This window comes from Bombyx mori, chromosome 17 (assembly GCF_030269925.1).
Source record: "Bombyx mori chromosome 17, ASM3026992v2".
Lineage (NCBI taxonomy): Eukaryota > Metazoa > Arthropoda > Insecta > Lepidoptera > Bombycidae > Bombyx > Bombyx mori.
The window spans coordinates 1,366,878-1,381,219 of record NC_085123.1 but is presented as its reverse complement, the minus strand read 5'-3'; the positions used below and the strand labels follow the sequence as shown (position 1 = coordinate 1,381,219).

At 37.4% G+C, this 14,342-nt stretch overlaps 1 long non-coding RNA gene across 1 annotated transcript in view; it reads left to right on the top strand.

Annotated features, from left to right (window-relative positions):
• Positions 1–3,306: 3,306 nt before the first annotated feature.
• Positions 3,307–14,342, top strand: part of LOC101736428 (uncharacterized) — a 34,895-nt gene continuing 23,859 nt past the window's right edge. The window contains exon 1 of the long non-coding RNA XR_209565.5: positions 3,307–3,564. This is a non-coding gene — a long non-coding RNA (uncharacterized LOC101736428). The remainder of the gene's footprint in view (positions 3,565–14,342) is intronic.

The window sequence follows — 14,342 nt, the reverse complement described above, 5'->3', positions numbered from 1 at the left end:
AAAGTATTAATAAATAACTATAATATTAATAACTATAACTATATTAATAACCTTGCTTGTTTTATTAATCTTCTTTATTTATATCGTAATAATAAAAATATATGTCGTTTTTGTAGTCTTAGGGTACCCCGCTGGTACATAGGGCCCTCACAAGTTGTCTCCACTTGACCTTGTCTTGCGCTTGCTCCTTGACATCACTCCAGGTCACGTTGGCAGTCCTCATCACTCTCCACGGTGCGTCGCCAAGTGTGTACAGGACGACCAGGTCTTCTCCTGTCAACGCCACTCAAACGCGATTGATGCTGCGTTGACTCCGCTGCGCCGTAGAGTGTGTCGTCGTTAATTTCATCTACATCCGATCTGCAATGTAGGAAAGAAACTACCATGTACAGTTCCTCGGAGCACTCCTCACGGTACATCAGATTACTAGTACACAACATGCCTTCGATTTATATTTACTTACTGTCTTAGTTCATTTCATTTGCATGGTGTATCTTTCTTGAGGAAACATCCGAGCACACTTCAAGGAAGATGGAATACCAGTCATCATGCTGGATATATATATATAACCTGGATTATGTTAGTTTAAGTAATAAATAAATGGTCAGGTAGAATTTTGGATGAAAAGAAGCTGATGAATCTTGGTTTACCTGCCAGAAACAAAATTAAAAAGTCTAAATTACCATCACAATACGCTACAACCATGTAGTAGGACCTCTTGTGAGTCCGCGCGGGTAAGTACCACCACTCTGCCTATTTTTGCCGTGAAGCAGTAATGCGTTTCGGTTTGAAGGGTGGATCAGCCGTTGAAAACTATACTTGAGACCTTAGAACTTATATCTCAGGGTGGGTGGCGCATTTACGTTGTAGATGTCTATGGGCTTCAGTAACCACTTAACACCAGGTGGGGTGTGAGCTCGTCCACCCATCTAAGCAATAAAAAAAATATCATTAGGAAAAAAGCTGTTAATTATTTTTAATAAACGCACATCTTCGTTCACACTGAGTTACCTATTTAAAAATCTGCTTTAAAATTCCGTTTTCAAACTCTAAGCCAGCTATAAAAAAATTCAACTGAATTTCGCTACAATACTTCGTCTAAAGTTATAATTTTCAAAAACCCTTCCCTATAGTATCCCTAGAAAGAAATAACTTGAGATTCCCGCTCCCGCCTCAGTTTTTATATTGCACCATACGCGACTTGTGCAGGGCTAGCGGTTTATAAAAAACGTACACCTCTGACATTAGACACTGAAATTGCATCAGAGTTCGGTGCGATCCGCCGTGGGAAGCTTACCTATAGATACACTATGATGGTACATTAGTGTGGAAATGGCTTTCACTTTAACGAATGCGTAACTAAAATCGAAATTAGACAAGTAAAGATTTTCAAAACTTCTTACTAGTGGTAAGGTGTATCAGTCTGCACGGCTAGAACCACTACCCTGCCTATTTCTGCCGTGAATCAGTAATGCGCTTCGGTTTGAAAGCTGGGGCAGCCGTTGTACTACTATAAAAACGGAGACTTAGAACTCATGTTTTGGTTTGGTTGTTGGAGTCAATGGGCTTCGGTAATCTAAGCAAAAAAAGGTAGCATTCAAGTCGTGCTGTCTATGGATTTAAGTTTCATTTTGGTTAACGTCAAGAGAGTCGTGAGTTCGACAATACTTAGAAAGCTCTCGTGCAATGCCTAAACTCGATCAGGTTGACCTTTTATTAATATCAAGACGTGAACTAAGCAAGCAAGACATCCTTGTAGGATACAATGACTAATAAATCTTTGAACTAGTTTCTCTTTGTATATATTTGAATAGATAATGATGAAGAAAAAGGCCAAAAATAAACACTTTACAAATTATACTTGTGAATCGATGCAGTTTCAATATTGAAACACCAATTATACAACTGAGTATTAAGTCTGTAGAGTCTGTAGTAATTGAGAGTCAGTATTAAATTATGGTCTGTATTGAAATTGACAACTTTGTTTCTTCGGTTTCAAGCCGGTGAAGGAAATTGATGATGGATGGAAGACATGTTGGGTATGTGAATAAAATCCAAACGAGCCGATCTTTCATACATTGCGGAAATCAAATAAATTGAACATATATATATTAAATATATATTAAAATAAACTTTTTTTCTAATATTAGACACCAGAAGTTGTTAAGCAAATTCTATAAGTGCATATGAACGTAATTTTACCAATTTGGTATGGAAATCCTTAAAGCTTTCGAAGCTGAGTGCGGGTGAGCACACGCCGTATATAGCGTAGTTCAAATAGGCAAAGCTGCGGGCGGAAAGCTAATCTAAAATGTAATAGACAGTTTTTAATTGCCGAACCTGTGATTTAAAAAAATGAAACAACGATTTACTCCTACGGTTGCAAATGTATGTATTTTATAACAGCTAAAAACGACCCTCAAGATGCGCTCATCTCATAACAGCCTCTTATGCGTGGGATCTGGATCCTGTGTTCAGCTTATTAGTGACGTAAATATAGATTGCACTATAGTCTACAAAAATAAATTGTTTCAACAATGCCCATTTTACGTAATAAATACGTGCATAAACAAACATAATAACTGTTTACAAATATCGAGTTTTATTGACTTTATAAATATTCATTAGAATGTAAAAAGTCCTGTTCTATATACGTGAGCGTCGACGCGAGTATTTTGTCAGCCGAAATGCCAAGTCGATTCGCTGCGAATCTACGAACCGCTATACAATATAACACAAACAAATGATCTTGATATTTGATTAAAATAATTAATTATTTTGATAGTATATATTAAAGGCAGCTCTCGTTCAGAGAATCATCGTGTTTGTTTTTCTATGACCCCCTCCAAATTCGAGGCTGTTGTGCATACAAAACTAATGATTCGACCTCATGTATCAATGTGGATGTGGTCAGTCGTTGTGATGTCTATGACAGCAAGAATAAATTTGGTTATGGTAATATGGAAACTTCTACAGCTGTGCGTTACAAGCTAGTGTGAGAAGGTAGATTAAACTTAACGATTGTTGTTGATAATGCTAAACGATAAATCTAATAAGATTTTTTTGCTTTTAAGGAGAAGGCAGAGTAAGTCAGGTGTTTAAGAGCGATACCTGGGGCGCAGTGTCTTAATTTAAAAAAAAGGTTTTAAAATTTCCTTTTTATCCTGGTTAATAAAAGCTTACTATACTGAGACATACAAATGTAATAAAATATGTAAATTTTTTTTTTTCTTCATAGCTTATAGTATTGCCGCAAGTATCAAAACCAGCTGGTCTCGATAAGTTTTAAGGCACACATTTACCGACAAAGTCAGTCGGCCGAGCGCCTCACAACGTACCTACCATTCATTACAACGGCACCTCACTGCCACGACCGATGCACTAAAATTGTTTGCAATATTTAAAAAAAAACTATCGGTGTCCAATTCGCGCGTTTTTTGACAACTCGTTAGCTGTCAGATTTCCGCGCGATTTTCGCACCGGCGTATTTTTGGCCAGTGTTTTGAAGTTTTATTTTTTGTTTTGTGCAATCACGTTGTTTACAATTAAGGTTCGGAGTAAAAGGTGAGTGATTGTTTATTATTACTATTTTAGATTGTTAATGAGCTTGTTTAATAATTAGGTTATTTTATTTATTAATGAAGCTAATTCTGCTTATAAAAATTAGTAAGCAGGGATATTGTCAAGTTTATATTATGGTATACAAAAATAATGATTGATCGAAAATTTTTTTTCGGATATAACTAATGACAATAGCTGAAACACAATGTACATCTCAAATGTATTATAATAACGACTATAAAAATAAGTCGGGGAGTTTAATTAGTTAGCGGCAGAAAAAGGCGAAAACGATGACCATTAACTCTTTGATTTCCTACTACGTCCCGCCACTAATTATATTACCACAACATGAAAGTTATAACATGTGAGTGTTGCGAAAAAAAATGGGTGCAGTAATTAAACTACATTATAATATCAACTCGTTCCTCATTGGAAATTATAGTTTATTGACACACTTTCAAAAACGAATTTTAATTTTACAGAATTCGGCACTTGTTACTCTTTGCAACTGTGGGAGTAATAAATATATACTTATAACGTACCTATAATACCAGGATACTAAATTTTAGTTCCTGTGGTTATTAAAGCGTGTTTTTTCGTTTTTTTTTCCAAATTCGCGTGTTCATAGATTTAATTTTAGCTACTTTTACGGTTTCATTTCGCGACCGGCGGCACTACAAAAACCTTAAAGTTTTCGTAACGACTTCAATAATAATATTATGATGACAGAAAAAAACGCGTAATTAAATCGTAAAACTCGTGAATTTAGTTACATGTTTTTTTTTGTAATTTATACTAATATATATATATTTTACTTTACTGGTTACTGGAGCCCATAGACATCTACAACGTAAATGCGCCACCCACCTTGGGATACGAGTTCTAAGGTCTCAGTATAGTTACAACGGCTGCCCCATCCTTCAAACCGCAACGCATTACTGCTTCACGGCAGAAATAGGCAGGGTGGTGGTACCTACCCGGGCAGACTCACAAGAGGTCCTACCACCAGTAATTACGCAAATTATAATTTTTGCGGGTTTGATTTTTATTACACGATGTTATTCCTTCACCGTGGAAGTCAATCGTGAACAATTGCTAAGTACGTATTTCATTAAAAAAATTGGTACCCGCCTGCGGGATTCGAACATCGGTGCATCGCTAGATCCGAATGCACCAGACGTCTTATCCTTTAGGCCACGACGACTTCATGAAATATAAATTCATTCATAATATATAAATCTACAGTGGTTTTTTACGGATGGTCCGTTATAACTACTGAACCATACATCCTAATGACTTGAAACTTGGTATTCATTTAGAAAATAGATGTACTTAATGGATAGGCCAATATTTATATGAATGTTGGACTCCCTACACCATTTGCGGGGCGTTAATAATGAGAATCTTTGTGGGGGTGAGAAATAATAATGTCAATTTTAAATGCCCAGCGAAGCGGACGGGTACAGCTAGTAAAATTATATTTCCTTATGATAATGTTTTACTTATGATCTCTGTTTCCGCTTTCAACGACTCTTATCAGATTTTCTCCTGAGTTACGGAATCAGGAAGCGAATTTATCGACAAATAAATCTTTCACAAAGTTGACTTGGACCAGGAATAGAGCCCTGATCTTGCGGTAGCCACGGTCACTGACCATTCGAATAACAAGTCATTCCATTATTCCTATAACCGCTGAAATAATTCCGAATCACACATTAGGCATCTACATAACCTGACCGTTATCTAGGGTTGGCACAACCTGTAAAATATATTATATTTTAATTTAATTACCCGATTAAAAAGCGTATTACACGACTTTTGTAACTGTGTGGACGAGCTCGCGGCCCACCTTGAGTTAAGCGGCTATGTGAATTTAAAAACAGCGGCAGTAAAATTGTAGTTTCTACAAATCCTAGTACCGTCTTAATATCGAGTGGCCTGTTAGAACATTTACATATCTGTATCAAAAACAAATGATTATATTTCTTCAAAGCGTGTACTGTATTTTGGTCCTAGCTTCAATAAAAATTAGTTTTTATGTTTTATGTTAAAATGTATGTTAGGATTGCCCTAAACAATAATTACCGAATCAATTTTCAACATTCGCCACTAAGGTGCAAGTAAAATTTATTTCATTGAACATAATATTACCTTAGAAGCCGTCTTGTTATTTTTCAGGCTGACAATTGCGTTAAGAGTATATTAATTTAATGCAATCAAATAATAAATTTACAATTAAAAACGGCTAATTGAATTAACGGTGTCGCAATCGAAGCGAACGGTTCCTGTGTGGCACGCTGCTGTAAGCAATAACAATAAAACGATAAGTAATTATTAAATGCAATTATTTTAAAGCTACGCAATGAACTTCCTTCGTTCGGTCTGTGTATGTACCTATATATTTGAACGTATATCAGTCTCTACTTCCCACTCTATAAGAAATGCTAGTTTACTAGTGGTAGAACCTCTTGTAAGTCCGCGCGGGTAGGTACCACCAGCCTGCCTGTTTCTGCCGTAAGGCTATCGTACTGTTAAAACTGAGAGCCTCGAACTCATGTCTCACGGTGGGTTAACACCAGATGGGTTGTCCACTCCACTACCACTACCGATCAACCCATTTAGGCTGGCAACGTGTGCTACCTCAATTTCGAAAAGGAACAAAAAGATTAGAAATGAAATTAGTAGGAACATAATTAATGACTGTGTTACTTGTGTATATCAGAGCCTAATTTTCTTATTTTTCTCATAAACTGTATGTGACAATTAAGTTCTTCTACCATTGAAGAACAAAATAATCTTAACATTCTTTAGATTGGGTCGCGATCTTTGATAAATTCAAAACTAGTTGTGCTTGTCAGTCTATACTAATCTATACTAATATATAAATCTACAGTGGTTTTTTACAGATGGTCCGTTATAACTACTGAACCATACATCCGAATGACTTGAAACTTGGTATTCATTTAGAAAATAGATGTACTTAATGGATAGGCTAATATTTATATGAGTGTTGGACTCCCTACACCAGTTGCGGGGGCGTTAATGATGAGAATCTTTGTGGGGGTGAGAAATAATAATGTTAATTTTAAATGCCCAGCGAAGCGGACGGGTACAACTAGTATTTCAATGAAAATACATACTTTACAAGTTTCTTTTCCTATTTCTATAGGAAATATAGCATTTTGAGACATTTAACTATAAACCTTGAAAGCCAAGAAACAACGTTTAGATGTTATTCCGCAGAGGAAAACATAGCCTTAATCAAATGAAGGCTATAATTGAGGGAAAATGATGCAAAAATTAAAATAAAGATATGTTCTTTAGCAAAATCTCAGTGCAGCCTCCCATTTTTTAGCTTAAGGAACGATCAGAGTACGACCGTTCGACAAACATTATATCACTACGTGAGTTACGGAGCGTAATCACTACGTGAATCCCTCCAGAATTTCTCGAAAGGATAAAATCGGGATGAAATCATCCAACAAGGAACCAGGCATTGGTAAAGACTCCTAACTAAAGAATGCGACGATTAACTTGTAAAACTTGGCCTTTGAGAAGTGGATGTGAGACGAAGACCGTACTAAGTGGTTCAAATTCTTATACAAAATCTTTTTTTTTTCGTACTTCCTTATATGACATGCGGTAGTTAGTACTTTAAATGTTTAATGTTCAAAATCAATGACAGACTCTGCACATCTCTTTTTGGATTTTCCCTATAATCTATACATATAAATAAAATTAGAGTGTCTGTTTGTAATGTTGAAATAACCGCTTTTTACTATATGCATATACGGTACATGCACCAAAATAACATTTTTTACATATTTTGTTTGTCTGTCTGTCTTTCTGTTTGTTCCGGTTAATCTCTGGAACGGCTGGACCGATTTTGACGAGACTTTCACTGATAGGTAGCTCATGATATAAGGAGTAGCTTAGGCTACTTTTTTTTAGACTAGCTTCGCCCCGCGGCGTCACCCGCGTACGACAATAACCGTGGGTAACATCGCGAGACTTAGCTATCAATAACAAAGTTTAATGTTTCCGTAGCGAAGCGAGTAAATAAAAATCCAATAAATTTAAACTTTAATTCAATTCGGTTGTTATTGTCCATGTCAAGGGAAGGCTGTCTGTTCAATCATCAATAGTTTTCAGCTTAAGCTCATGAAAAGACCTGGCTGATATCTTGATATCTTTGACCAAAGTAATTAAAAAAATGCCCAAAAATTGTAGGTTTTTCAAATTGCTATATTACGGTATTGTATTACTCACGGAACAACTTTAAAACAGTTGTTATTACAATTATCTTTCAGCATATCCTTGTTGCAATGTAATCAGTTTCGGGATCACAATTCACATAAAGATATTTCATACTTTGCAAAACACCAAAATCTCTTTTTAGTACAAATTTTCTTTAACCTCTAATAGAATTGAGACTCTCTTTAGCTTAGTGTGTTTCTCGCATAGCAACGAAAGCCTCAATTTTCTAGTAGAACGGCTACCCTACCCCATAAAAGGAGACTAGTTACCTCAGCATAGCTAAGCAAAAAAAATGACCCGTGTATATTAAATTAAGGAAACGCTGTCCGTCTTAACTTTGCATTTATGCTTTGCTAAATTCGGACTTTAAGAAACCGAACAAACTTGGACCACATGTAATTCGTCCAGTGATTATATCCGGTCCTGTGGACCGAATGGTAAACAGTCGACGTTACGGATCCGCCCGATCCATTAACGGTGCTTTTAGGTACCACAAGCACCGGTCCTCGTCGAACCCGTCGCTTGCGACGAAGGACTCGACGAGTGAATTATCCATAGACACAGCCCACTGAGTTTCTCGCCGGATCTTCTCAGTGGGTAGCGTTTCCGATCCGGTGGTAGATTCTGCGAAGCACTGCTCTTGCTGGGGCCAGTGTTAGCAACACTCACGGTTTGAGCCCCGTGAGCTCACCTACACGTCAAGGAGAAGCTGAAATAGCCTCTGAAGGCTATCAGCATAGGTAGGAAATAAAAAAAGACCAGTGAATTGCCCGTTCATGATATTGAAATTATTACTTTCACTTACGAATTCCTTTAAAATGAATGCATTCTTTGGAAAACCACTGCACTCGGGTTTTATTTTTCGAATGTGCGTCTGCATTGAAATCGTTTAAAAACCCAAGGTCAGCGTGTTTTTTTTTCAAAGTTCATCAGACTGCTATTTTCGATTTTGCGTAATTGTATCTTTGGAATAATTTTGTAATCCTTATGTACTAAAGAGGAAGCGAGATTTTATTTATTTATTTATTAGCTGCCACTGTAGCGACATATAAAAAAATCCACTTCGAATACTAAAATGCCTACTATCTACTACCCTATCTCTTCCCGATAATATCGTAATAGACGACTAAGAGGACAGTCGTAAGATACGACCAGAGAATGGCCTTTACTGGTGTACAGGTGTATTGCAAACATAATAGATCTAATAGATAGGTCTAATAGATATTCTAACATACTATCCTAACATAATAGACAGGTATTACTATCCTGCCTGTTTTGTCTCAAAGCAGTAATACGTTCTGCTTTGTAGGGTCACATTTACCACGATGCGTGGGTGCATTCAGGTTGTGATGTAGAACTCCTCCGGTAACCACTTAACACCGGTTGAACCATAAACTCGTTCACTCAACTACGCAATAAAAGACAAAATTTCGATATTTTTTTTTGCGATAGATGAGAAATATTAATCTGAAATATTAAAATGATTTTTCTAATCCGGTTGGAATTTAATTTTAAATTTTCACAAAAAACATGGTCAAACACCGACATTAATTACGTGCAATTAAACGAATCAATTGAGAGCAATCTTCAACTAATCTTCCAACTACGCTACAACGAGTATTCAAAACGATTAATCGCGATACAACAAAAAACTATCAACAGCTTTCTAGGTTCATAGACCTAGGGTACCTAGACGCTTTCACTGCGCATAGGTCTTGATGTTCCACTAGTCTAGTTGATCGAGACAACATAGCGGATGTCTCGGCACGTTTGTGAATAGATAAGATTTATTGATTTTATTGAAGCGGTCTTAGCTCATTGGCAAGCTCTACACGAAAACCTGCTTACGCGAAAGAGGTTCTTGAATTATTTTTAATTCATATTTAACGAATTATTGTTAAAAATATATAACAATGAAATCCAAATCATGGAACCAAAAATGGATGTAATAAAAGAAACACCTAACGAAGAAACAATAGAAAAGTATCTACTTATGGCACGTAGCAATGGATATACTACTTGAGATAAAACCCAATAAGTGCTGACGTCAGACAGCTGGTCGTAAACCTTATCCCAAAACCCGATATAACATGATAAAAGGCCTTTTTTATTGCTTAGATGGGTGGACGAGCTCACAGCCCACCTGATGTTAAGTGGTTACTGGAACCGATAGACGTCTATAACGTAAATGCGCCACCCACCTTGAGATATAAGTTCTAAAGTCTCAAGTATAGTTACAACGGCTGCCCCATCCTTCAAACCGAAACGCATTACTGCTTCACGGCAGAAATGGGTAGGGTGGTGGTACCTACCCATGCGAACTCACAAAGGTCCTACCACAAGTAATTACGCAAATTATAATTTTGCGGGTTTGATTTTTATTACACGATCCTTCACCGTGGATTTCAATCGTGAACATTAGTTGAGTAACGTCATTAGAAAAATTGGTACCTGCCTGGGATTCGAACACCGGTGCATCGCTCAACACGAATGCACAGGACGTCTTATCCTTTAACCCACGACGACTTCAAAATGTCTGATAAGAGCAAAAAGAAGACTTTTTATGAAGCTTATTGCAACTCTGAGGTGTTGAAAACTTCCCTATTGGTTAATCATCCTGTCAGTGAATTTACCAACATTTGCAGCTAAGAGATCTATCAGTCTACTAGACCTACAGGCGACTCTAGACATCATGACGTGAATGCCACCTAGAGACCGATGTGTGGTTGTCTCTAGACTCTAGTTTACTTCCACTATAATAACATCGTATATTGAAAGTCAAACCTGCAAAATATAAAGGTGATTAAAACTGAAGCCCAGACGAGTAGATATCACCATCCTGCCTATTCTCTGCTAACGAAGTAGCCATGCGTTCCAATGTCATGACTAGGAAAGCTTTTATAAAAAAGAATTCAAACTTGAACCTCGTCTCTAATGAATATTCAATGGTCCATGGTCCATGGACTCATGAAGCCACTTAACGCAAGGTTGGCAGCGATCTCGTTCACACCGCTAATCTATACTATTAGATAAATCTACAGTGTTATTTATGGATGTTCCGTTATAACTACTGAACCGTGCATCCGATTGATTTGAAACTTGGTACCCATGTAGACAATACATGTACTTAATGTATAGGCTAATATTAATATGAGTGTTGGACTCCCTACACCAGTTGCGGGGGCGTTAATGATGAGAATCTTTGTGGGGGTGAAGGATAATAATGTTAACTTTAAATGCCCAGCGAAGCGGACGGGTACAGCTAGTCAATAATAAATGTATGTAGAATAATAGTTGACTTAAGGTGGAGGAAATACCGCGCGTCACATGATTTCTGTGCGCAGTAGGTACACGTACAGAGAGTACACTTCGAAACATCACGTTTTTTATTGTTATCATTACAGAAACTACCAGCAATTCAATTCGTTTGTATTTACTACCGTGACTAATATGCACTGTGATTCATTCAAACAAATAACCTTCGATTCACTGCAACAAAGAAAGTAAAATAACAATTAAAATTAAATGTTATTCTTGTTATATTGTTGTGGTTTATGACTGATGTTAGTTGAACTTCATTGGCTGCCTTCTGAATCATTTCAGTTACAGATGCCTGCAAAATGAAAAGCACTATTTAAAATTAATTCTGTATACGTTATCTACGTTCGTATATATGTTATTAATTGGCAAATATAAAAAAAAAACTAATGTCACTCGGGGACTGCCGCGGTAAAGCTATTGCATAAAAAAATTTATCAACTTATGTAATTATAATTAGACAATTATAATTTAATATTAAAACAATAATAAAATAAGACCGCGCTATATTTATAAACATTAACTAAAGCAATTAACTGTCTCTTTTGCACTCATAAGATAGACCGCGTGAGAGAGAGAGATAGGCAGACTTTTCACGATGCGCATGCAGTGTGACGTCACGCCGTGCGCGCCGTGTTAAACACGAACTACATGGCAGGCGGAGTGGGGATGTTAGGTTTTGTTTTCGTTACGGAAGTTCTTGATTCGGTCGCCGTGCTCAAAGGCCGCGATAAAAGCTATGCAATAGTTTAATGAACATTAAAGTATCATTTTCTTCTGTGATAAATTTTCTTTTTTTTTCGTTCGATTATTAGCTACTGTCCTGACTACAGCCTTAGCTCAATTGAGAAACTCATGTACTGATCTACACAAAGACAATTATTGACAACAATTATTGCAACTAATAAAAAAACATGGGACAGTCAACTGCTAGATTACTTTGGATTCAAAGGAAGTAAGAAGAGTGACTTTATCGTATTTATCTTGCGGATAGTTCCCGGAGTAGTTAAGAGTCTAACGATTAGTCGCGGTGTCAGTGTGGGCGATCAGCGTGCTATTACAAGCGGCAGGCTACTTCACTTGACCATCCCATCACGAATCAGCGAGTAGTTCATACAATATCTAAGTTCCGTTTCAAAGTCATTACCACTATTCTAGGGAACTACCTCGGTCTTGCTCTTCTCCCTCTTCTTTTCTAGAGACACCAGAGTTCGAGATAACCCGGTCTGTTGCCGCTTTCGACCGGGCATAGTTTCACTGGTGGTAGGACCTCTTGTGAGTCCGCGCGGGTAGGTACCACCGTCCTGTCGTCTCGTGGTGCTCACAACCATCCGAACTGATGACTGCGACCACTCTGCCAAGAGTGCAAACGACTAAAAAAAATGTTTTTTTTATTGCTTAGATGGGTGGATGAGCTCACAGCCCACCCGGTGTTAAGTGCTTACTGGAGCGCATAGACATTTACAACGCAAATGCGCCACCCACCTTGAGATATAAGTTCTATATAAGGTCTCAGTATAGTTACAACGGCTGCCCTACCCTTCAAAATGAAACGCATTACAGCTTCACAGCAGAAATAGGCAGGGTGGTGGTACCTACCCTTGCGGACTCACATAAGGTCCTACCAGCAGTAATTACGCAAATCATAATTTTGCAGGTTTGATTTCCGTTTGAATTCCGCTTAACGCTTGCAACGAAACCGAAACATTACAGTTTTGGGGATCCGAAACACTTATCTAAATAGAAAATCTGCGAGTTCGACTATCGGTTGCCAATTTACCCGGAACCACAGTGTGGAAACCATTCCAATAGTCCTTTCATATCGTACTGACGAAAAGTAGTAAGGGACTACTACTTACTACTTACTACTACCTGGAGCCACTGCGGTCATCCACAGTGCGTTTCCAGTGGTCTTTTTTGCCACGTACCATCCGGCTATGGAATGAGCTCCCCTACACGGTGTTTCCTGAGCGCTATGACATGTCCTTCTTTAAAAGAGGCTTGTGGAGAGTATTAAGCGGTAGGCAGCGGCTTAGCTCTGCCCCTGGCATTGTTGAAGTCCATGGGCGATGGTAACCACTCACCATCAGGTGGGCCGTATGCTCGTCTGCCTACAAGAGCAAAAAAAAAAAAGAAATTGAATATTAAATTAAAAGTCTAAGACAGCTGAATGCTATCCAAAGGAAACAAATTTTAATTTTACTTGAACAAGGTCTCTAAGGTGGCGGATGTGGTTTTCTCTGGTATCTTTGATAAGATTAATCATCGACTCGATTCAATCATGCGATCTGATTTAAAAGGTAAGACAACTGGTAGACAACTATACTTGAGACCTTAGAACTTATATCTCAAGGTGGGTGGCGCATTTACGTTGTAGACGTCTATGGGCTCCAGTAACCACTTAACCACCAGATGGGCTGTGAGCTCGTCCACCCATATCTGTATATATAAAAATAAATTGCGTTAGTCTCGCTAAAACTCGAGAACGGCTAGACCGATTTGGCTAATTTTGGTCTTGAATTATTCATGGGAGTCCAAAGAAGGTTTAAAAGGTGAAACATATGAAAATGCTCGGAATGATATAAAAACAAACAATTTTGTTTTTGCTTTGATGTGTCCCCCGTCGGACAAATTCCTTTTTTTTGTTTTAAGTTTATTTTATACAAAAGATTAGGTATTTTATTTATCGATTGAGGCACTACGAAGTCTGCCGGGTTAGCTAGTAAGCAATAAAAAATAAAAATCTATGTCAACCAAATAGCGAAGTATTGAGCCTACAAGCAATGCGGATTTATCTTGGTTAATCCGACCGGATCTATGTCGGTTTTGTGCTATAAAAACTTGCCACGGCATAGTCATATCCTAGATTAGTGAAACAAAGCAACAAAATAATAGTTATATTTTTAGTGAACTCATATTATGGTTTAATTGGTTAGGTACTGCAAAACCAACAATATTAGGAATCAGTAAAGTGTAATAAAGGTTATAAATTATGTTACTAATATCAATACAGAACAAAATACCTTTATTATTAAAAAGATTCTAACTAACAAGACAAAATAAAAAATTTATAAAACTGGTGTACCAATCAGAACTTTTTATGTGTCGAGGTAGGCTGGCGGATTGGCCCCAATAAACACATCACAGAAACTCACCACTATTTCGGGAGCCTCTTAAGACTGTGAGTGTGATAACTTTCCTTCTAA